The sequence below is a fragment of the Eptesicus fuscus genome, chromosome 3 (genome assembly GCF_027574615.1).
Source record: "Eptesicus fuscus isolate TK198812 chromosome 3, DD_ASM_mEF_20220401, whole genome shotgun sequence".
In the NCBI taxonomy this organism is placed as follows: Eukaryota; Metazoa; Chordata; class Mammalia; order Chiroptera; family Vespertilionidae; genus Eptesicus; species Eptesicus fuscus.
In genome coordinates this window covers 4,062,376-4,086,564 of record NC_072475.1, presented here as the reverse complement: position 1 = coordinate 4,086,564, position 24,189 = coordinate 4,062,376, and the positions used below count along the sequence as shown (strand labels likewise).

The 24,189-nt window shown below is 42.4% G+C and overlaps 1 protein-coding gene across 5 annotated transcripts in view; it reads right to left on the bottom strand.

Annotated features, from left to right (window-relative positions):
• DYRK1A (dual specificity tyrosine phosphorylation regulated kinase 1A) overlaps window positions 1-24,189 on the bottom strand; it is a 132,244-nt gene that overhangs the window by 83,392 nt on the left and 24,663 nt on the right. Inside the window, exon 2 of one of the 5 annotated variants that reach the window (XM_054713545.1) lies at window positions 18,922-18,981. The exons of the other annotated variants lie outside the window; for them this stretch is intronic. The gene's annotated coding sequence lies outside the window, so the exon portion shown is untranslated. The remainder of the gene's footprint in view (window positions 1-18,921; window positions 18,982-24,189) is intronic. 5 annotated transcript variants of the gene reach the window in all.

Sequence of the window (24,189 nt, the reverse complement as noted above, 5' to 3'; positions counted from 1 at the left end):
AACTCCCACTACTGGAGAGTGGTTGCTATACAGATACCAGGGAAAACCTCTACTATAAGCAGACCTAAGTTCCAGAAGACTCATTTCTAAGACGGTTGGTTGAAAGTCAACATTAAGTACTTTTTAAGTTATACATGGAATTAAGCAGACTTTTACAAGCTGGCTTGCCTCTAGCCCACCTTTCTCTGTAGAATTCAGGTCCACATTTCTGAAAGCCTAGTGAACTGAGCCTGGATGCCTCAGTTATTACTGTTTCCCAGTTATTACTGCATATGACAATCTCTCTTATCTTTAATGGACACCTATTTCCTTAATCCCATAAATAGTTGTAGAACGTAGGTAGCACTATCATCCCCATTTTACAGGTGAGGAAACTAAGGCTCAGAGAAGTGAAGTGGCTCCAAGTCATACATGACTAATGGTAGAGAGATAAGATTCAAATCCAACCAAACTGACTTCCAAACTGCTGAATTTACCATCCATCTCCCCATCCTTCTAACCTGCTCAAAAAAATAAAAGAGCCGAAAGACCAGGGAGGACAGAAAATAATCCACTTCTTCTTATATTCTCAGTCTTAGTTGATGGGTGTCACCATCACCCCGTCTCCCAAACTAAAACCCTAACCATGTAGGACCTTTCCTGTTGCTTACCCCACATGCAATCCACAAATTCTTGTGTTAGATTTCACCTCGCAAGTTTTTCTAGCTGACCTCATTTCTCCATTTCTACGGTTCCTATCTAAGGGCCCTTCTTGTTTTGTTTGCGCTCCCTGCTCACATCTACCCACTATAGCTCATTCTCATCAGGACTATATGCCTTAGAAACAAATCCTGTCACCATTCCAACCCAATTGTGTGCAATTTTGTTGTTCTCGTCTATAAAATATTATATGCTCATTGCTTTAAAAAAGAATAAACTAGGAATAAGTTTCCAATTTTTCACTACCATATATTTTGAAACTTGAAACCTGCTTTTACCTTGCTAATGGAACCAAGAGCAAAGTACAAAACACCAAGATTTTTCAATCTCTTCTGTTGATGTGCTTCTTGAAGATATTATTTTATACTAGAGGCCCAGTGCACCAACTCATGCACGGGTGGGGTCCCTCAGTCTGGCTGGCAATTGGAGCAATCGGGGCCATCTCACCCAGTCCCGATCAGGGCCAATGGGGGCCGGCCAGCCAGAGAGGAACTGCAGGAGGTTGGCCAGCCGGGAAGGGATCAAGGGAGGGCTCCAGGGCATGTCTGGCCCTCTTGCCCAGACCCAATCGGCAGGACCCCAGCAGCAAGCTAACCTACCGGTCGGAGCGTCTGCCCCCTAGTGGTCAGTGCGCATCATAGCTACTGGTCAAGCAGTTGACCAAACTGTCAACCAATTGGACATTTAGCATATTATACTTTTATTATATAGGATTATTATATAGGATCGCCTATACATAATGTCCTCAATTCAAGTCAATCCTAGTTCATAAGAGGAATTAAAAAGAATGGCCAAGCTCTAGCTGGTTTGGCTCAGTGGACAGAGCATCAGATTGAGGACTGAAAGGTCCCAGGTTCAATTCCAGTCAAGGGCACATGACCAGTTGCAGGCTCGATCCCCACTGGGGGCATGCAGGAGGCAGCCAATCCATGATTCTCGCTCATCATTGATGTTTCTAATCTCTCTCTCCCTCTCCCTTCCTCTCTGAAATCAATAAAAATATTTTTTAAATAAAATAAAATAAAAAGGAATGGCCAAGCCCTACCGGGACGGCTCAGGTGGTTGAGCGCCATCCCATGTACCAAGAGGTTGGTGATTGGATTCCCAGTCAAGCCATACGCCCGGGTTGCAGGCTGGATCCCCAGTAGGGGACGTGCAAGGCAGCCGATCGATATTTCTCTATCATCGATGTTTCTACTTTCTCTCTCTCTCTCTCTCTCCTCTCTCTCTCTCTCCAAAAAAAATCAATAAAAGCCTATTTAAAAAAAATAAAAAGGAATGGCCCAATGACCTCTAGGTGCTCAGAGATTAACACAAGGATGGGGTCCAGTATTTCATGTTCACCCTGGTAATTTCCCTCCTTAACCTAAACGTCTGGGGTGATCTCACTTGTGTATGTATTTCGTAAACAAAAAAGTGCCTGTTGCCCTAGCGCAGTGGTCGGCAAACTGCGGCTCTTTGGCCCCTTGAGTGTGGCTCTTCCACAAAATACCACGGCCTGGGCGAGTCTATTTTGAAGATGTGGCGTTAGAAGAAGTTTAAGTTTAAAAATTTTGGCTCTCGCCCAAACCGGTTGGCTCAGTGGATAGAGCATCGGCCTGCGGACTGAAAGGTCCCAGGTTCGATTCCGGTCAAGGGCATGTGCCTTGGTTGCAGGCACATCCCCAGTAGGGGGTGTGCAGGAGGGAGCTGATCGATGTTTCTCTCTCATCGATGTTTCTAACTCTCTATCCCTCTCTCTTCCTCTCTGTAAAAAGTCAATAAAATATTTTTTTAAATAAAAAATTTGGCTCTCAAAAGAAATTTCAATCGTTGTACTGTTACTATTTGGCTCTGTTGACTCATGAGTTTGCCGACCACTACCCTAGCGGGTTTGGCTCAGTGGCTAGACCGTTGGCCTGTGGACTGAAAGGTCCCTGGTTCCATTCTAGTCAAGGGCACATGCCCGGGGTGCAGGCTCAACCCCCAGTCAGGGCCATTCAGGAAGCAGCCAATCAATGATTCTCTCTCATCATTGATGTTTCTATCTCTCTCTTCCTCTCCCTTCCTCTCTGAAATTAATAAAAGTATTTTCTTAAGTGTCTGTCAGAAGACACAGGAAGAACATGTTCAATTGATAGCCTCCAAACCCTTCTCATAACTAGTGTCTAAGAGGTGCCCTGGAAAACGACTCTGCTCTCTCCCTTCTGGTAACACTGACTTTTCTAAATAGGATGGTCTAAAGTATAATAATACATATACACACATGTAATTTTATTTATAAAATATACGATATATATAATTTATTTACATAAATGCATGCACACATATACTTAGTTGGTAATATGTACTTTTAGACATACATAATTATATGTAATTTTATAAACCACTGCTTTTAATTATCCTTGCATTTTCAAAAATACATAAAAATAACAAGGCCCAGAATTAATTAAAAAACACACACTATTATTAACAGCTTACATTTTCTTCCAACAAGCCTATTACTAAGAGTAGTAAAATGAGTTTAGTTTTACTTGTTTTCCCTGCTACACTTTTGTGGAACTTACGAAAAGGTTACCTCCTCAAAAAATCCTTAATATGTGTGGTCTTATATTTCAGAGTACCAGTTATCCTCCAAATACTACCCCATGCCTCTTTTTTACTTTTCACCCCAACCTCAGGTGGTACCTCCAGTTCCTGGCCCCTCCACTCATTCCTCTATACATCTTTCTCGCCAAAAGAAGTACTTCAAAGGTTTACTTGAAACTAATTACTAGTATTCTGGTCTCTTTTACTCCACCCTAACTTCTCGCTCAGTATCCAGACCAACAGCAAGCTGCTTGGGTCACTTCCAGTGTCACATTACCACCACAATTCACTATCCCTAAACATCCTCACCCCTTCCTTACATAGCTCACCTTGCCAGCTCTATCCCAGCACCGCCATTCTTCTAGAGACTTCACTAAGAACTGCTGACTTCATCTACTCACAAGGGTCTCACTATTTCCTATCACTTTTGAAACGACTCAGGCTTTTCCACTCTTCTCCATGCCCAGTGCAATCACCTGATCAGGGTACATGCCTGGGGTTTCAGACTCGTAGCATGTGTGCAGGAGGCAGCCAATTAATGTTTCTCCCCTCCCCATTCTCCCCCCGCCTCTCTCTCAAGTCATTAAAAACATTTTAAAAATTAAAAAGCCATTTCATGATAGAAAATATAAAATTCACATACAAAAGTGTATCATTAAAATGATTTCAAAAACAGAAAAAATAAAAATGTTCAAGACAAAAAGAAAAGATGGCATAGGTACATTCATATGACAAAATATTCTGTAATCATTTACTTCTTCTTATGGTAATTGTATTACATGAAGGGAAAAGTCATATACCAGGAAGAGCTCAAAATCTTCCCCAAAGCACAGTTCCAGGAAAGTAAAATAATAGCACAGAAAAACCATGGAAGAAAATATATGGTTAATGATGAATGTCTTAGGCCAGTGGTCGGCAAACTCATGAGTCAACAGAGCCAAATATCAACAGTACAACGATTGAAATTTCTTTTGAGAGCCAAGATTTTTAAACTTAAACTTCTTCTAACACTACTTCTTCAAAATAGACTCACCCAGGCCGTGGTATTTTGTGGAAGAGCCACACTCAAGGGGCCAAAGAGCCGCATGTGGCTCGCGAGCCACAATTTGCCAACTGTCTTAGGCTAATAAAAGTCTCAGTGATTTTTAATTTTCTTCTTTTTACTCTTCAGTGCATCACAACTTTTATAAGTAAGCAGGAGAAAAATGATCCAACAAATTCAGCCTCCATCCTATATAATAGCTAATATGCTAATGAGACCGAACAGCCCAACAACCTTCCAGACAACCTTCATGACGAAGCCGGGGCTGCGAGGGCTGGCTGGGGTGGCCGGGGCTGCAAGGGCTGAGTCCCCTGCACGATTTTTCGTGCAATGGTCTTCTATCTACAATAATACAAGGGTAATATGCTAATTAGACCAGACAGCCAAACGACCTTCCGGACATCATTCTGGACAAAGCCACAGCAGCGGGGGCCGAAGCAGAGGTGGTCAGGGGCGATGAGGCAGGCAGGCGAGCAGTTAGGGGCGATGAGGCAGGCAGGCAGAGTGGTTAGGGACAATGAGGCAGGCAGGTAAGTGGTTAGGGGCAATGAGGCAGGCAGGCAGAGGGGTTAGGGGCAATGAGGCAGGCAGGCAGGCGAGTGGTTAGGAGTCAGCAGTCCCGGATTGTGAGAGGGATTTCTGACTGCCAGCTTAGGTGCAATCCTCTGGGGAGTGGGCCTAAGCTGTCAGTCGGACATCCCCTGAGGGCTCCCGGGCTGCCAGAGGGATGTCTGACTGCCAGCTTAGGCCCGATCCCCCAGGGAGCAGGCCTAAGCTGTTAGGTGGACATCCCCTGAGGAGTCCCAGACTTTGAGAGGGCACAGGCCGGGCTGAGGGGACACCCCTTCGGTGCATGATTTTTTGTGCACCGGGCCTCTAGTGTTAACATAAAAGTCATCATGGAATCTAGCTAAAGGCCACAACCATGAGGACAACCTCTAAGTACAGCCAATTTTAAAACTCCATTATAGGGTAAATCTCATGATAAACTATTAAAGACCTTTGTGTTTAAAAATCACTTAATAGCCAAAACCGGTTTGGCTCAGTGGATAGAGCGTCGGCCTGCGGACTGAAAGGTCCCAGGTTCGATTCTGGTCAAGGGCATGTATCTTGGTTGCGGGCACATCCCCAGTAGGGGGTGTGCAAGAGGCAGCTGATCGATGTTTCTCTCTCATCGATGTTTCTAACTCTCTATCCCTCTCTCTTCCTCTCTGTAAAAAGTCAATAAAATATATATATTTTTAAAATCACTTAATATATTGCTAGGTCACTATCCCAAAAAAAGCATTTAATGTTGCTTAACCCAGTTGCTATTCAAGGTCCTAAACCATCAGACTCATCAGCCTGGCCTCGTTTAACCTCCTGGCTCCGCAACTTACTGGGTGGCTTCAAGCAAAGTTCTAAAACTCCTAAGTGACTGAGTGTCTCATCTACACAGAGAGGATAATTGCATAAAACTGTATTATCAATGGCATAGCACTCGTACAGCATTTAAATCACTGCACAGTAAGTGCTCATACATTCACTTGTAATATTACACAGTCATTACCACCACCTTACCTCCTGCTACACATTTTCCCCAAATCTACACTACAGCCCAAAAGACAAACCCCGTTCCCCAAATACCACTACCCATCTCTGCCTGTCAACACCATTCTGGAAGCCAACACCAACGCTTTCTCCCCCAGTTCTCCCACCAGCATCCGCTACAGACACTTGCTCCTCAGCCCTGCCACAGCATTTATATGCCTTTATTGAGACCCTAACCCCACTCTGCCTTGAACTGTAGGTAACGGACTATATACACGTCAGCATGTAGTCCCAGAAAGTGGGAAAAGCCTTGTTCATCTCACCCTCCAGGACAGCCAGCTTCCTCAACTATAGGCAATTCTCAGCAGAGAGAGAAAACCATCATCATCAAACCAACTCATCTCCTAAAACATGGCTTTTGGTTGCTTTGTTGAAACAAATTAATTAAAAATTTTAAATACTTAAGATGAGATATTAATGTTAAGCACAGTTAAGTCATACCTGCAATCTAATGATGGAAAAAAATGAATTTGCCATGGTTTAGCTCTACTAGTATAACTCATTTCAATGCAAAAGGCACAAAATCTAGTACATTTGCTACAGAGAATAATCATTATATGAGCTAAAAACATTATAAATAATTATCAACTATACAAATAGCCATGATAAAACTTGAGCATAGATTGAGCTGGGAATTTTTTGTTAAATACCAACCCACTTTCTAAAAAGAGTACTTTTACATTTGGTATTACTTATATCAAAAATGTTAGAAAAGCAAGTGGGCAAAATATTGATGACTGCCAAAGCAGGATAGGGACATGGAGGCTCATTGTATTATTCTCTCTACTTTTGTGTACATCTGAAGCTTTCCATAATAAAAGCTTTTTAAAAAACTGAACAGTGAGTTCTCGGACTTGGTGCCATCTTCTTAGAAACCTCTGCGCCGTGAGAGCCAAGTGGGGAAGAAGCGACTGCGCAGGCTGAAGCACAAAAGGAGGAAGAGGAGGCAGGGGTCCAGCGCACGGCAGGCCTGTGCACCCATGAAGCCACCCGAGCAGGAAAGAGGGAGGCCAGAGGCCAGGGGCACTGGTCCAGAGGGTCAGACTGCACGTCTGCTGAGGAGAACTCCTCCTGGGGCCTAGAACATACACGCGCACCGCCTTCTGGGAGACCACCCTGCTCTTACAAAACAGTCCCTCTGGATCTGTGCCCTGGACCTGTGACATTCTGGATTGGTTCTGTTCTCACTTATAACACTGTAACATGTACAATGAGTCATCTCTTCTGTCTTAGCTGAAGAAGAAGAAAAAAGAACAAAATAACTAAATAGTGGTATTTTTTAAAGGATTAGAAATATGATTATTTAAACTACACAATGATTAAAATCAGCAATTTTCAACCTTTTTCATCTCAGGGCACACAAATGAATTATTAAAATTCTGCAGCACGCTGAAAACTATATTTTTGCCAATCTGACAATAAATATTGGTATAAAAAATTATTTTTGGTTAATCCTCACCTGAGGATATATTTTCCATTGCTTTTTTTCAGAGTGGAAGGGAGGAAGAGAGAGAGAGAGAAATATCGATGTTAGAGAGACACATCAATTGGTTGCCTCCCCTATTCAACCTGACCAGGGGTGGGGAGCGAACCCGCATGCCAGAAACGGGCCCTTGACTGGGACTCAAACCTGAGCCCCTTTGGTGTGCAGGCTAATACTCCAAACACTGAACCATGCCGGCCATGGCAAAAAAAAATAGGTATAATTTTGATTCATTTATATTGAATGGCTCTTGTTATGTTGGCTGTTTTCATTTTTTTATTTGACAATCTAAGAAAGAAGTCGTCAGTATGCCCCTGATTAAATATTGCATGTTTGAAAAATTCTTGTGGCATACGAGTTGAAATGATAAAATAAGAGAGTCACTAGACAAAAGAAGCTAATTTACAAGAAACCTAAGGATTCAATAACATTTTATGGCAAGAGAGCCTACAAACATACCATGACTGGGTAAAAGTTGCATTTCTATTCTTTTGCTTGTTCCTCTTTGGGAAAAGCAGAAAAGGGGTTAAAATAGTTCAGGAAACTATTTTCCACAAAAGGTTGTTTTTAAATAAATCACTAACAAAGATTTACCTATGTAAGTTTTGGTTTGCATAAAAAAAAAAACTCTAGGGCATTCACTGTGTTAATAAATGTACACTGCGGCCTTAGCCGGTTTGGCTCAGTGGACACAGTGTCAGCCTGCGGACTGAAGGGCCCCGGGTTCGATTTACGTCAAGGGCACATACCTCAGTTGCAGGCTCGATTCCTGGCCCAGGTCAGGCCATTTGGGAGGCAACCAAACCATGTGTATCTCCCACTACCTCCCACTCTTTCTAAAAATCAATGGGAAAATATCCACAGTGAGGACTGACAACAAGATAGATAGATTAGAATAGATAGACAGATTGAGCCATGTTTCCAAATCCACTTTGTACACTTTTTTTAAACACTTATTTTTATTTATTTTTTCTGTATTTTTATTGATTTCAGAGAGGAAGGGAGAAGGGGAGAGAGATAGAAACATCAATTATGAAAGACTGATCGTCTGTCTCCTGCACGCCCCCTACTGGGGATCGAGCCTGCAACCCAGGTATGGGCCCTTGACCAGATTTGAACCTGGGACCCTTCAGTCCGCAGGCCAACACTCTATCCACTGAGCTAAACCGGCCAGGGCCACTTTGTATACTTTTTAAAAATAAAGATAAGTAAACACACAAACAAACAGTGTGATGAGAAAATTCAGGGAGTTGCGTTGAAATTCGCTTTAGGGTATCATCAGCTAGCTTTACTGAATCAATCAAGAGCAAATTTCCTAGTGCCGATGTCCACAAAAGACAGATCTCACTACTAATTTGAAAAGCTTATATTCTCTAGTCACTTTTGGAGGGGGGAAGGGGGGGAATGAGCATTTTAACAACTTACCCCCAAATTTCCTTTTGCTATCCAAAGTCAATTTTGATTTTAATCTTCCTACTTTTTCATGTTAAGCAGAACACCCCACTGTTCATGTCTAATAGAGTTGAATTATATAATATTGAATTTAGAGCTAAGAAATCTTCAATTTCATTTCATTCACATCAATCCTTTAGCAGATGTGGAAACTGAGAAATCATGCATGTGCCTTACTTATGACTAATCTGAAAGTAAAGTAAGCACTGAAAAAATCTGATTATCAAACCAACTGCTACTGTAATTGAGCACTCAAACTCCATTGCTACACAGAAATATGTGCAGAGATATATGTATAACAAGAACATATGTATACTTACTTATAAGTGAGAAAAATGTCCAGAAAGGTAACTGCAAACCGTTAGTAGCAGTGTCTCTAGTTAGGGCAATGAGCTAAGAAGGTGGTGGTGTAGAAGTGGGGACAAAGTTGAAAGAGAGACAACCACACATATTTCTGGATACACTTCAAGAAGTGCCACCATTTACGCCTACTGAAACTGAAAAGAGTATTAAGTAACAGCACATACACAATATCCTGAAAATCAGATGTTGTCATGACATGATGTAGAGTTTTGAATTCATCGTTCATTTCAACAAATATTTGCTAAGTACTAAAGTCATAAGCGTAAGATTTACTGTCACTGTGCCTGCTACCAGGGAACTCATAGTCCAACTTGAGAAACAGACAAAAATCCCAATATTATGACTGCAAACTTTGCTAATGGTCATGAGAAAAAGCCTGCTAAAAGAGAATATAACAAGGGGAACAAATTTAGATTTGAGGAAGGGGGAGTATCAGAAATGACCTTTCCAACAACTTGACAAGTGAGGCCTGCAGTTATAGTCTTTCTATCTGTAAGGTTTCTTCAGTTCCCAATTCTTTTAATTCCTAGACCTACATAAAGAGAGGTGGTGAGAGAATTCAAAACTTCTGAGAAAGTAATAGATGGATAGATGGGTGAGGATCTGGAAGTACCAAGGATCATCGACCAAGACAATAAAGACTAAAGGAACAGTGAATAAATGTCTCCAAATAATTAAGCCAAATCTCACAAAAATAAAATGAATTGACTTGTTCCCTGTACTTAAAGAAGACTGGACTAAAACCAAAAATAAGTACAATATTATAGGAAAACAGGTAGAGAATGAATAAAAAAGAAGGCATCCAATGGAGTTGTTTCATGTATGGCAGGCAGGCAACCCGTCCCTCCCCCTCCTCCCTCCACCACATCCCATCATTGCATGTTCCTGCAAAGACTGGGACCCATAGCATCTTCCTGGCCATGACTCCAACACTAAGCGGGAAGTGGGGTTCAATTACTTTTTACTCTGAGCCCACCACCCCTCTGTCCTGACCTTCGCCCAAAGAATTACGTCACTACAATACTGTTTTAAAATCTGTCCACTCCATCCTATCTAATAAAGATGGAATATGCTAATTGACCCTCACGCCATCGCAAAGATGGTGGCGCCCACAGCAATAATAAGGGAATGTGCTAAATGACCCTCACGCCATCTCAAAGATGATGGTGCCCACAGCCAATAAGGAGGGAATATGCTAATTGACCCTCACACCATCACAAGGGTGATGGCGCCCACAGCCAATAAGGAGGGAGTATGTTAATTGACCCTCACGCCATCACAAAGATGATGGCGCCCACAGCCAATAAGGAGGGAATATGCTAATTGACTGTCACACCCTAAAAGATGGTAGCGCCCACAGCCACAAAATGGCGGCACCCAGTCCCCTCAGCCCCGCTGGGGCATGCCTGCCTCCGGAGTCCCCCAGTCCTCTCAGCCCCCCAGCTGCCCAGGGCCTGCCCAAGGCTCAGGTAACCAGGGCTGGCCAAGGCTTGCGCTGCCGGCAGTGGCAGCAGCAGAGGTGTGATGGGGCATTGCCTTCCCCTGATCACTGGGTCGCCTCCAGCCCCTGAGGGCTCCTGGACTGTGAGGGGGGGCAGGCCGGGCTGAGGGACGCCCCCCCCTCCATGCATGAATTTTCATGCACCGGGCCTCTAGTTTAACACAATCAGGGAGGTAGCTAGAATTTTAGAAGAAAATCATCTCCTGCACTGAAACTGTATTTTTGTCCTGGGGATAATTCCCCAACATGGTGGAGGGAACTGAAGTCCAAGCAAAGCATGGTAGTCCTGCTAAAATGTGAAGGTAAAGATTAGAGTTCCAAAGAGCTGGAATCTTTGGGAGACGGGGCAACAGAGAGGAGCTGTGCAGAAAGGGGTCACCAGAACTCTGCATAGGGGACCCAAAAGGACCAAAATGCACATGGACAGGGTGAGACTACCCAAAGCTTAGCAAAGTGACTTCTATGAGGTTCAGAGCAGAACAGAAGTGACAGAGAATGAGCAGGCCTGGGGGAATTTGGTGTTCCTGTCCAGTCACAGCGGAAAAATCGCATTAACAGCATATGAAGGTTAATTTATTTTTTTAAAGCATTTTATTGATTTCAAAGAGGAAGGGAGAGGGAAAGAGAGATAGAAACATCAATGATGAGATGTTTCTATTGGGAATTGAGCCCCCAACCAGGGCAAGTGCCCTTGACCAGAATCAAACCCAGGACCCTAATTTAGTCCACAGGCTGACATTCTATCCACTGAGCAAAACCAGCTAGGGCTAAAAGTTAATTTAATGTGTCAACTTGACTGGGCCTTGGGTGCTCAGACACTTGGCCAACAAGTATTATTCTGGGTTGTCTGTGAAGGTGTTTCTGTGAGATTAACATTTGAATGGTAGACTGATTGCCCTCCCCAATGTGGGTGGGCCTCACCAAGTCAGTTGAGGATCTGAATAGAACAAAACGGCTGGGACTTCTTCTAACTTCCACAACTCCTCCACTCTGTGTTAAGTTGAAATATAGATCTTTTTTCCTGCCTTTGAACTCAAACCAAACATCAGCTCTTCCTGAATCTTAAGTCCGACAGCTTTCAGACTAGAATTTACACCATCGGCTTTCCTGAGTTTTCAACTTGCCAAGTGAAGATCTTGGGACTTCTCGTCCTCCATAATCATGTGAGCCAACTCTATAATACATCATGTATCTCCTATTGCAGTGGTCGGCAAACCACGGCTCGCGAGCCACATGCGGCTCTTTGGCCCCTTGAGTGTGGCTCTTCCACAAAATACCATGGCCTGGGCGAGTCTATTTTGAAGAAGTGGCGTTAGAAGAAGTGTAAGTTTAGCCCTAACTGGTTTGGCTCAGTGGATAGAACGTTGGCCTGTGGACTGAAAGGTCCCAGGTTCGATTCCAGTCAAGGACATGTACCTTGGTTGCGGGCACATCCCCAGTAGGAGGTGTGCAGGAAGCAGCTGATCGATGTTTCTCTCTCATCGATGTTTCTAACTCTCTATCCCTCTCCCTTCCTCTCTGTAAAAAAATCAATAAAATATATCTTTAAAAGTAAAAATTTAAGAAAAGTTTAAGTTTAAAAAATTTGGCTCTCAAAAGAAATTTCAATCATTGTACTGTTGATACTTGGCTCTGTTGACTAATGAGTTTGCCGACCACTGTCCTATTGCATCTGTTTCTCTGGAGAATCCTGACAAATACATACCTTCACATTCCTTTCCCTCCTTCAAGACTAAGGACCACACCCTGGAGTACAGTCTACTCCAGACCAATACTAATAATGTTTAAAGCCAAACTCAGACAAAATCCAGAGACCCATTGTGGAAGCCATGTCCCACCACATTAAAGTGGCTAGGAGTCACTTTGACTTTTCCATAAATCTCGCAAAATAAAGCAAAAAACCCAAACCTATATAAATTCAAGGTAATCAATCAGTCTTCTAGAACAAACATTAACACTCTCAAAAAGAAGAAAACATGGCATTCAAATCCTAAAACTGTAACCAAGCAAAAAAAAAAAAAAAATACAGAAAATGTGATCCACAGTCAAGGCGTCAACAGACCACCAACCCCAGGATAGATCAGATGTTTGATTTAGCAAAGACTTTAAAGCAGCTATTTGATACAAAGAATAAGAAGAAACTATGTTCAAAATATTTAAGGAACATAAGCTCTTTAATGTATGAGCAAAGTGTCTCAGCAGAAAAACAAATTATAAAAAAAAGCTCAAAAGAAATTCTGAAAGTAAAAAACATAATATCTAAATGAAAATTTACCGGATGGATTTAAGAGCATATATTAAAGATGGTAGAAAAAAATAAGAAAACGTAAAAACAGGTCAATAGAAATTATCCAATCTAAAGGAGACAAATAAGACTGAAGGAAAATGAAGAGACTCTGAAAGAATAGCAGAACAATATCAAATGTTCTAACACACGTAAAAGAAATCAGAAGACAGTGAGAAAGAGGAAAATAAATATTTAAAGAAATCGTGGCTAAAAACCTCTCAAATTATAACCACACCCAGGCATATCATAGGGAAACAGCTTAAAACCAAAGATGAAAGGAAAATCTTGAAAGTAGCTAGAGAGAGAGAAAAGATACTACAACTCTCCCTCAGTATCAACAGGGGATTGCTTCAAGGACCCTGTGGATACCAAAGTTCAGATGCTTACTTCCGTCATATAAAATGGCATAGAACAATACCTACAGTCAGCCCTCTGCATTCATGAATTCCCAACCTCAGATCAAAAATACTGTTTTCAATCCGCGTTGGTTGAATCAAAAAATGTGAATCCCACAGATAGGGAAAGTTGACTATAAACACTGAGTGGCCAGATTATTATGATCTCTGAACGCATGATAATCTGGCCACTCAGTGTGTATCCTATATAATAAAAGGCTAATATGAAAATTGTCCCCTTGACCAGGAATTCGACCAGCAGGCAGGCAGGCCAACTGCCCATGTCCCCTCCCCCTGGCGAGGCTGGCCGGACCACACCCATGCACAAATTCATGCACGAATTTATGTGTGTGTGTGTGTGTGTATACATATATATATACACATATATATATGTGTGTGTATATATGTATATGTGTGTGTGTGTGTGTGTATGTGTGTGTGTGTGGCCACACACTGAGTGGCCAGATTATTATGGGTTCAGAGATCATAATAATCTGGCCACTCAGTGTATATAGAAAACAAAACAGCAATTATCACTGACATCTCATCAGAAACAATGAAAGCCAGAAAACAATCGATCTGGAATTCCATAGCCAGTGAAAATAATCTTCAAACACAAAAGTAAAATGAAGTCATTTGCAAGATTTTTTTTTAATCTGAGATAATTCTTTGCCAGCAAACCTGCACTAAAAAAATGCTAAAGAATGTTCTTCAGACTGAGAGGAAATGATACTGATGGAAACACATTTCTATACAAAGGAATGAAGAGTACCAGAATGGTAAATAAGTAGGTAAATTGTCACAAATTAGTATTTTTCTCATAACTTAAATATTGTTGACTGTTTAAAACAAAAATTAATTGGAAGCTGGAGTTTAAAATGTGCTTAAAGCAAAAATAATAAAATTGTAAGCTATAGTTTATAATGTATAACATATGTAGGAGTAAAAACCATGGAAACAATTGCACAAAGTGGGAGCAGGTATGCCTATTGTGTTTATGGTAATGACATTTGGAAAACGGAGCAGAACGTGGCAAGTGTCACTATTTGAAAACTAATATGTACTTCCTTCAAAATATAGAATAGTGGTGCCTCAGCTCTCTCTATTTCTCTCTCCCCTCACCCTTTTCTCCCCTCTCCACTGCCCCCACAAGATCCAAAGGCCTGTCTTTTGCCTCTGTAACTTGTTTTCTGAGCCCACGCAGTCCAGCTGGCTCATTTTTTTCTACCTCTAAATAAACTTTCTAAATAAACTTTAGCTTGTATTTTTTTAAATTAAATTTAAAAATATATAGAATACCTTCAGAAATTCCTGTTAAGAGCTCATACACAATAATTACAAACACACAAAGAAACCTCCCATCACAAGAGAAATTTAGCAGAAAAACAACAAATTTCATACCCAGGAACTTAAAATAATTTGAAAAGAACTTAAAAATGTATTTTATGATGTTTAGAAAAATAAATTAAGAGTCTGTTTTTTAAAAGGTGACCAAAAAAAGTCAGGTTCAAGAAAGAACCAGGTATTAAAATTAATACACACACATACATTTCTGTTAATGACTGGCTCATGACTTCAAAAACTCTCCATTGGGCCCTAGCTAGTTTGGCTCAGTGGATATAGTGTCAGCCTGCGGAATGAAGGGTCCCGGGTTCGATTCCGGTTGTGGGCTCAATCTCTGGTAGGGGGTGTGCCAGAGGCAGCTGATCGGTTTTTCTCTCTCATCTATGTTTCTATCGCTCTCTTCCGCTCCCTTCCTCTCTCTGAAATCAATAAAAACATAAAAATATTCCTAGATTGCTAAAATAAATTTCAATAATTTGTATTACTTTCCTAAATTACTCATCTACATATATAAAAGCCTAAGCGACCCTCAAGTGGCCAACAGGCCAACCGGCCGGTAACTATGATGCGCACTGACCACCAGGGGGAAGGCGCTCAACGCAGGAACTGCCAAGCGACAGCAACTTTGCAGAGTGCCCTCTCGCACTCCGGGACCCCTCAGGGGATATCAGACTGCTGGTTTTGTCCTGATCCCCGCAGGCCAAGCCGAGGAATCCCACCACTGCACATGCACCGGGCCACTAGTTTTTAATAAATGCTTGATAAAAATTTCCACCGTCAGCTTGAGCTAGTCCTAAAAAAACAATAACCTCCATTATTTAGAGACAAGTAGATCACAAATTATCATTATAAATGGCATGTAAGGTGGCAAAATTAGGGGAGATGCCTCCCATATTGGATCCCAAATTTGGATCATCAAAGCTAACACTGAAAATTTACAAAATATATTACGGAGTCTTACCGTAATTGAAAATATAGCTGAAAGTTAATATTTCAAAAGCAAATCATTCTCTTTCAAATAATTTACAAGAGTGTAAATTAAAAACTCTCTCTCTTTCTCTCTCTCTCTTTTTCACACACACACACACCAAAATCCACATACTAATCTCTGGAGCCTACAGGTGTCATTGTATCTGGGAAAAGGTTTGCACTGTCACATCCCACTTTGCAGATGTGATTATGATGAAGTCGAGATGCGGAGATTATCCAGGTGGGCCCCACATACATTCCCAAGTGCCCTTACGAGAGAGGCAGGGGGAGATTTGACACAGAGAAAGGCAATATGGCTATGGAGAGAGAGAGGAGAGTGACATGGCCATAAGTCAAGGAATGTCGGCAGCACAAGGAACCAGAAGAGGCAACAACAGATTGTCTCCTAGAGACTCCTGAGGGAGCGCGTCCCTAGCCCTCGGACACTCGTGTGAAAGGCATGCTTAATTTACGTCAGCTTCTCATTGAGAATGATAAGGAGTCTTCCTGCTTTTTGGTGAGTTCCTTCAAACTTTAAAAAGACAACCATTCTAAGACATATAGTTGAAAATCCCCTCCACTCTCATGCTCGATGAAATCTAATACTGAGCTATCCAACATATGAAAGTTCAAGAAAAGTATGAAGCTCAAGATTATTCTACCACAACCAACCAATATTAAAATGCCAAACCTAGACGTCAATGACATGAGGGCACAAACTGTCTTACTTTTCACTAACACTGGTATATTATTTGTCAATTATATCAACCCTTCTATTCCCTTTTGTAAAGCAAGCATGTCAAACTCACGGCACAAGGGCCGTTTGCGGCCCACAACTAATATTTTTGCGCCCAGCCAATATAACGGTATGTAAGAAAAGTTTTAATAGAAATTTTGTGACTTAATTTTTACAATATACTGTTACACAGAATCATTAATAACGAACTACAATGTTCGCTAATGATTGATTTCGTGTTGCATTCATTTCCCTTACACACCTTGCGTGCAGGCTCACCATTTCTCTCCACTAATACTAGCAGCGAACGTTTTAGCAGCCGATGGCCACATTATTAGTCCTGGACTGACTTGTGTGGTGTGCTCAACAGGCAATATTTCGCTTTCGGAGAACAAGAAAAATAGGTTTATTTGCGTTACACTTATTAATTTGGGCAATTACTCAGAGTCTGGTAAGTTAATGTTCAAGAAAAAATATTAATTTTTATTTAAATGTTGTTATTTTATGTTAACGATGACTCATTTATTTCAGCCCTTTGTATTCAGCATGTCTCTATGGAAATAAACCTACGTTTCTAAGAAAATTGAAGCTTTTGTTTTTTTGCGGCCCACATAAACTTAAACCTTGTTTATTTGGCCTGTGTTAGCCTTTGAGTTTGACATGCTTGCTGTAGAGTTTCCCTACGACCAAATGATGTACATTTGCATTACCACTTCCTGTATCCTGAAGCTTGACGGTGAACCTGCAGGTCTCTGACCGTCATATGTAACATGGTGGATCAACAGCCCTGGTCAAAACCAAGGCAAACGTGCTGAAAGGGAGGAAGAGTCTGATATGTCCTCTGAAGTTTTCAAATAAGCCCACTTATTTGAACATCTATGCAGAGCCCAGATTGGCTCCAACATTACCAACTGCTTGTAGTTTTAAAATTCCCATCCTCCTGCCCTGGCTGGGTGGCTCAGTTGGTTGGAGCAGCGGTCGCCAACCGGTGGTCCGTGAGGTCCAAAAGGTTGGTGACCACTGGGGTGGAGCATCGTCCCATACACCAAAAGGCTGCGGTTCAATTACCAGGATTCAGAGAGTGTAGAAGGAATTGTATTTCAAATTGTTTCATGAACTAAAAAGTACTCTGAAAATGTTAGGTGTTGCTATAAGTCAAGTCTGTGCCAGGTTTTGTGCTATTTGCACAACAGTCCTAAAACGTTGAGAGCTGTTATCCCCATTTAATAACTGTAAAGTAGAAATCAGGGCACATACCTAGGTTGCAAGTTCTAACCTGGTAGTGCATGTAGGGGAGACAACCAATCGATGTTTCTCCCTCCCTCCCTTCTTCTCTTTCTAAAATCAGTAAAAACCTATCCTCGGTGAGGATTAAAAGAACACACACAAACATGCGTCTTCCACTAAAGGACACTGCCTCTCTCAATTCGCAGAGCTGTTGGAAGTAAGTGCCTGGCACATAATTTGCATCATCACGTTTAGTTCTTCCCTCTACTGCAGGAAATAGGGCACACCTTAACCTTCAAAAGCTTCTCTATCATCTCACTTGCCTGCAAGGTCCTACAACTGCACTAGCACCTGACAGAGGTCGGTCCCTCTGGGGTTAAAAGAAAAAGAGAAGTTACTTCTCCTGCACTCTTCACCTCACCTGACCTCCCCCTTCTTCTGAACTCGTACATCATATTCAGAACCCGCCTTGTGATGACTGTAGGATTCATTCTTTAAAAGGAAAATGTTATGAATGCTGTCATAATTTGTTTTTAGATCTTCTCGACTAGGTTGTAACTTACTTATGGAAGAGACTATGTAGTATTCAGCTTGCCCTGGCCAAAGGGCAGTTTCCCACTTAGATGACACTGAACATGTATTCACTGAAGTCATCAAGTTGATACATGGTATCTTAAAAACACTACGTAAAAACAAATGTAAGTAAATCATTTGGCATGTTCCATTATTGGTAGCTATGCTGGACAGGTAACTTTTTCTGAATCTCCGTTCCATTACGGAAGATGAAGGGTAGATTTCTAACTTTACAGTTAATAAATGGGGATGACGATGCTCGCGTTGTAGGACTGTTGTGCAAAACCTGGCACAAACTTGACTTATAATACCACCTACATTTCCAGAGTACTTTTTAATTCATGAAACCATCTGAAATACAATTCCTTGTACGCTCTCTGAATCCTAGGAAGCCAAAAAGGTATAATTTTGCACCTTTGCATGTGAGACAAATGATGTGTAGACTACCTACAGCAGTGGTTCCCATACCACTGACAGCTTCATGGGAATCACCCTCAAGGGCTTGTTAAAAATTCAGATGCAGAATCAAAACCATCAGAACCTCCAGAGGGTAGGGTCTGATCCTATATTTTGAACGAGGGCCCACGGCGATTTTGAGACATGTTCAAACTGAGGAACGGAGGGTAAGAATGCAGGGCCCCAGAGGCCCGATGGTATTCAAGAAGGAGCTGCTCCTTACGGGGCTGGCTTACCCAGTGCTCTACGGGCTGCTTCTCGGGAAGGGAACGGCCCAAACGCGTACTTCAGTGTTTCTACGAACACAAAATTCGGCAACGATTAAATGACTTCCCTGGCTTGTACTTTGTGAGGAGACAAATAATCAGTAATCTAATTAATTTCAAAACTTGTCTTTTGATATACTCTACTTGGCATTTTAACCCATCACTCACCAAATACTTTACCATCTCCTTATATTAATTACATTAATTTTTGCTAAACAAAAATGTTAAGTAAAAACCTTCCCTCGCTGGTCTGGCTCAGTGGATAGAGCATCAGCCTGTGGACTGAAGGGTCCCGGGTTCGATTCTAGCCAAGGGGCACATGCCTGGGTTGCGAGCTCAATCCCCAGTGGGGTGGGGGGGGTGCAGGAGGCAGCCGATCAATGATTCTCTCTCGTTGATGTTTTTATCTCTCTCATTCTCCCTTCCTCTCTGAAATCAATAAATATATTTTTTAAAAGTGTACTAAGAAAATTAAAAAGCTGCATCTATACTATTTGTAGCTGAGACAGCTCTTCTTCCACAGTAATTGTAGTCAAGCACATACTGCCCATCTAAGTTACAATTCCCAGCCTTTCTTGCGGCTGGGGATGGCCACGTGACTACGTTCTCATGAACAGAATGTGGGGGGAAGCATGTGGCATGCCACTTTGAGAGCTTAAGACATGGAGTGAACACTGCTCTGTCTCTTCACCTTCCTGTGAGACAGGGCAGGAACAGAGACGAAGACCATACTCTAGGGCAGTGGTCGGCAAACTGCGGCTCTGTTGACTAATGAGCTTGCCGACCACTGACCTAGACTCTCTATTCCAATAATTACAGGCTGTTGTTGTTCCTTGTGATTAAGCCCCTATCCCAGTGGTCAGCAAATTCATTAGTCAACAGAGCGGCAAACCGCAGCTCGCGAGCCGCATATGGCTCCCAAGCTGCAGTTTGCCGACCACTGCTCTAGGGTATGATGAAACTAGATTTAAAAATGTGTCTCTGAGTGACCAACTGAGGTAGTCACAACACACACCCCACAATCTGGCCATCTACATTTGAGATAATGTTCTTGGAACCATGGAATTGCTGGCTCTCAGTCATAGCAGCTTAGTTAGCTGTGTACCCTAAAACCCTACCCATGACAAATAGAACTAATTCCCTCTCACAACTGCATCAGCTGAGGACATTTCTAATGTGATGATAATAACATTTTGGACGCTCAAGTTTATAAACAAGAACCTCCCAGTACACGTTTCTGTCAACATTATGCTACAGAATAGATTCTAAAATCGTAGAAAAGAGAACTACTTTAAAAAAGAATAACCCTTGGATTAATTTCATTCATTGATTCAACAAATAATCTACCCCAGCATCTGTCAGTTGGCAAGCAATGTTGTTTTCAGGTAAATGCAGATTTATAGAAACCTTTCATTTCCCAGCTGTACTATGCCTTTAACTCCCCTGAGCCTGGACAAATTACACAGAAAATAAGTACAAAGAATATAATACAACCTTGAAGGACCTACAAATAATGAAATCAAAATTTGGGAGTTTTTTTTATAGAAGGTACTAATAGATTGAAAACTATTTCTCCCACCACTGCCCATCCCAAAAAAAAGCTTTTTTCATTTGTATCTATCCCAAAGCAAAGAAGGAAGCCAACATATCCTCCTATACTTCTTCCCAGAGAACAGGGATGCCTGGAACCCCATCTTCCAGTCCCCCACCTCACCCTGCCCCAGACCTGCAGGAGTAGGAGAGGATGGGGAGGAGCCTTGCTCCGCGGAGACAGGAGCGGCTCCTTCCGGTGGCATATAAGGGGTCCTGGTAAAAGTGTGCAAACAAGCTAGAGAGTGTGACGAGGTTTTGCTAATACAATGGTCCAGCCTCATCTGTGGCTTCACTTTTCAGGTTTCAGTTTACCATGGTCAACACAGTCCAAAATATTAAATGAAAAATTCCAGAAACAAACAATTCACACATTTTAAAGTACACACCGGTCTGAGTAGTGTGATAATATTTCACACTATATCATCGTACAGTACCATCAGGGATTTGGAGGGAGAGACCACATTCACCTAACTTTTATTACAGTATATTGTTATAATTAACCTATTTTATTACTAGAGGTCCGGTGCACGAAATTTGTGCACGGAGGGGCGTTGTCCCTCAGCCCAGCCTGTACCCTCTACAATCTGGGACCCCTCGAGGGATGTCCGACTGCCTGTTTAGGCCACCTGGGATCGGGCCTAAACGGGCAGTCGGACATCCCTCTCACAATCCAGGACTGCTGGCTCCCAACTGCTTGCCTGCCTGCCTTCCTGATTGCCCCTAACCGCTTCTGCCTGCCAGCCTGATCACCCCCTAACCACTCTGCTGCCAGCCTGTTTGCCCCCAACTTCCCTCCTCTGCCAGCCTGGTCACCCCTAACTGCCCTCTCCTGCAGGGTTGATCACCTCCAACTGTCCTCCCTTGTAGTCCTGGTCCTTCTCAACTGCCCTCCCTTGCAGGCCAGGTGCCTCCCAACTGCCCTCCCCTGCTGGCCATTACATGGGGGAGGCAATATTGTGTTGCAGTGATGATCAATCTGCATATTACTCTTTTATTAGATAGGATAGAGGCCTGGTACAGGGGTGGGGGCCAGCTGGTTTGCCCTGAAGGGTGTCCCTGATAAGGGTGGGGTTCCCTTGGGGCATGGAGAGGCCTGAGTGAGGGGCCTGTGGTGGTTTGCAGGCCAGCCATGCCCCCTGGCAACCCAAGCAGAGGCCCTGGTATCTGGAATTTATTTACCTTCTACAATTGAAACTTTGTAGCCTGGAGCAGAGCAAAGCCTCCTACATGCTCCACCGCCCAGCCATTTCTGTTTGAGTTAATTCACCTTCTATAATTGAAACTTTGTAGCCTTAAGCGGAGGCCTGGGCCCGGCCAGGGTATGCGGAAAGCTTTGCTTTCTTTGTTGCCGCGGGCAACCCTGGCCTGGTCTCTCCAGGTCCGTGGCTGCTGCCTTTCTGTTTGAATTTGTTTACCTTCTATAATTGAAACTGTGTAGCTTGAGTGGAGGCTTAGGCCTGGCAAGGGCAGGCGGAAAGCTTGGCTTCCTCTGTTACCTAGGAAACCTTGCTCTCTGTGGCTGTAGCCATCTTGTTTGGATAATTTGCATACTTGCTCCTGATTGGATGGTGGGCGTGGTTTGGGGCGTGGCTTGTGGGTGTGTCGAGGTATGGTCAATTTGCATACTTGTCTATTATTAGGTAGGATTAGTTATTGCTGTTCATCTGACTGTGCCTAGTTTTTAAGTTGAACTTTACCAGAGGTGTGTACCGGGCTTGGTACTACTTTCATTTCAGGCATTCGCTGGGGAGTTGGAACATACCCTCTGCAGAGAGGGTGGGACTATTGCACAAAGTCAAAATGTTTCCAAATCCCAGGACAGAGTCCATTCTGACAGTGCTTTGTTCATAAGTATAAGATCAATCTGCTTGGATGCAAAACGCCGCAGAGTAAAATTATTTTTACCTTCTAGATTTTTTTAAAGAAAAGTCCATTGATTGTAGGTAAAATCTTAGTATTAAAACATTATCCAAACTATATACTAAGGTTTCCCAAGACGGAGGAAGTGGCATGGGTCCTGTGGGGCACGTGCTATGTCACAATGACCTTACAGGACAATGTTTCTCAACCTTTATTTCATTATTCCTATCCCCAGGGAAAAAGCAATTTAAATTATTTTTTTCCTTAACAGGAGAAATTAAATATTAAGGAATAATATTTTGTCAACTAGGACTGACTTATGGAGGGCCACAAACCATTGTAATGTGTGTGTGTGTGTGTGTGTGTGTGTGTGTGTGTGTGTGTTTTCATTCTTCCATGCCACAGAACAGTTTTTGCCCCCTTGCAGAGTGACAGCATCCCCAAGGAAAATGCATGTATAGAACCTATAAATGGCCTCAAATTTCACATCACTCAGACCTTTTCCAAGACTTTTGGATATGCTAAGTCTAGGATTAGACCCAAACTCTGCACTTCTTATTAAGCTTTCCAGAGGGCTCTAATGTACATTGTCCATGGCCCATAATGCTTTGACAAATTTCATTTCACACTCAAGCCTAGTAACGGGATGACCACAAGATAGAATCAAGATGAGAACTATTTAAATGAAATGAAACACTGTCAAGTCCAGGGCATTAACACAGGAGAGATGTGCTAGGAGGCAAAACAGAACATCTTGAGCTGCAATTACAGAGTATCTAAAACTGTCCATGTCTTGTTTCTCCTGTACAAAGGAAATCGGGGCATTACTAGAGAAATACTTGAGATTTTTTTTTCCAGTTTTGTTAATATGCTGAGATATTTTATGGATTTAACATGAGACCGAGAAGGTTTATGTCACTTCACAAAGTACATATTCAAAGTTTTTAGGTATGATGCATTATATTTTTTCCCCACCCCCAACTCTGTACTTATGAATCCTCCCAATATTACCAATCCACAGTTTAAGTGAATTTGACAGATATTACTATATAAATGTAGTAATATAAAGAATGTAGCTGTAACAGAAAGTGAAGCATACATACAGTTACATCACAGCATTATAAAAGTAATAAGCCAGTAAGATTAGATAATAAAAAAACAAACATAATAAAAATGTCACCATTTTCCCTTCAGAGGAATGTATGGTTCATGTGGGGTAGTGTTCCTTGGTGGCCCCAAACACCACTCTTGCCAGTGCCAACACCTTGTCCAGCCCCTCGGCCTGAATCTGGGCTGGCCTGCGCCTTGTGTTTAGCCAAAAGAACCGGCTGAGCTGGCACTGTGCTGGTTCCAGGCAGAAACCTTCAGGCGGCCCAGAAGCTTCTGCTGTTGGCACCTACAGAATCCGTCATCATATACGAAGTCCAACTCCCCATGACCATCCTGTGAAGAAACCCACTAGGCAGGTGAAAAAGCTCACGCTAGGCAGGTGGAGGTCAATACCCCGGATTCCCTAACCCAGTGGTTGGCAAACAGAGCGGCAAACCACGGCTCGCGAGCCACATCCGCAGTTTGCCGACCACTGCCCTAACCATACATGTGAGGGAATAAGCCATCTCAGACTTTCCAGTCCCAGCAGATGCCATGTGGAATGGAGGCAAGTGAGCAAAGAAATGTCATTGTTTTAAACTACTGAGTCTTGCCAGGGTTTGTTAAATAGATAACCTCAGCATTCTGTATGCAAACAAACATGGAGGAAAGATTGTAATGTACCTGTTTGCAAAA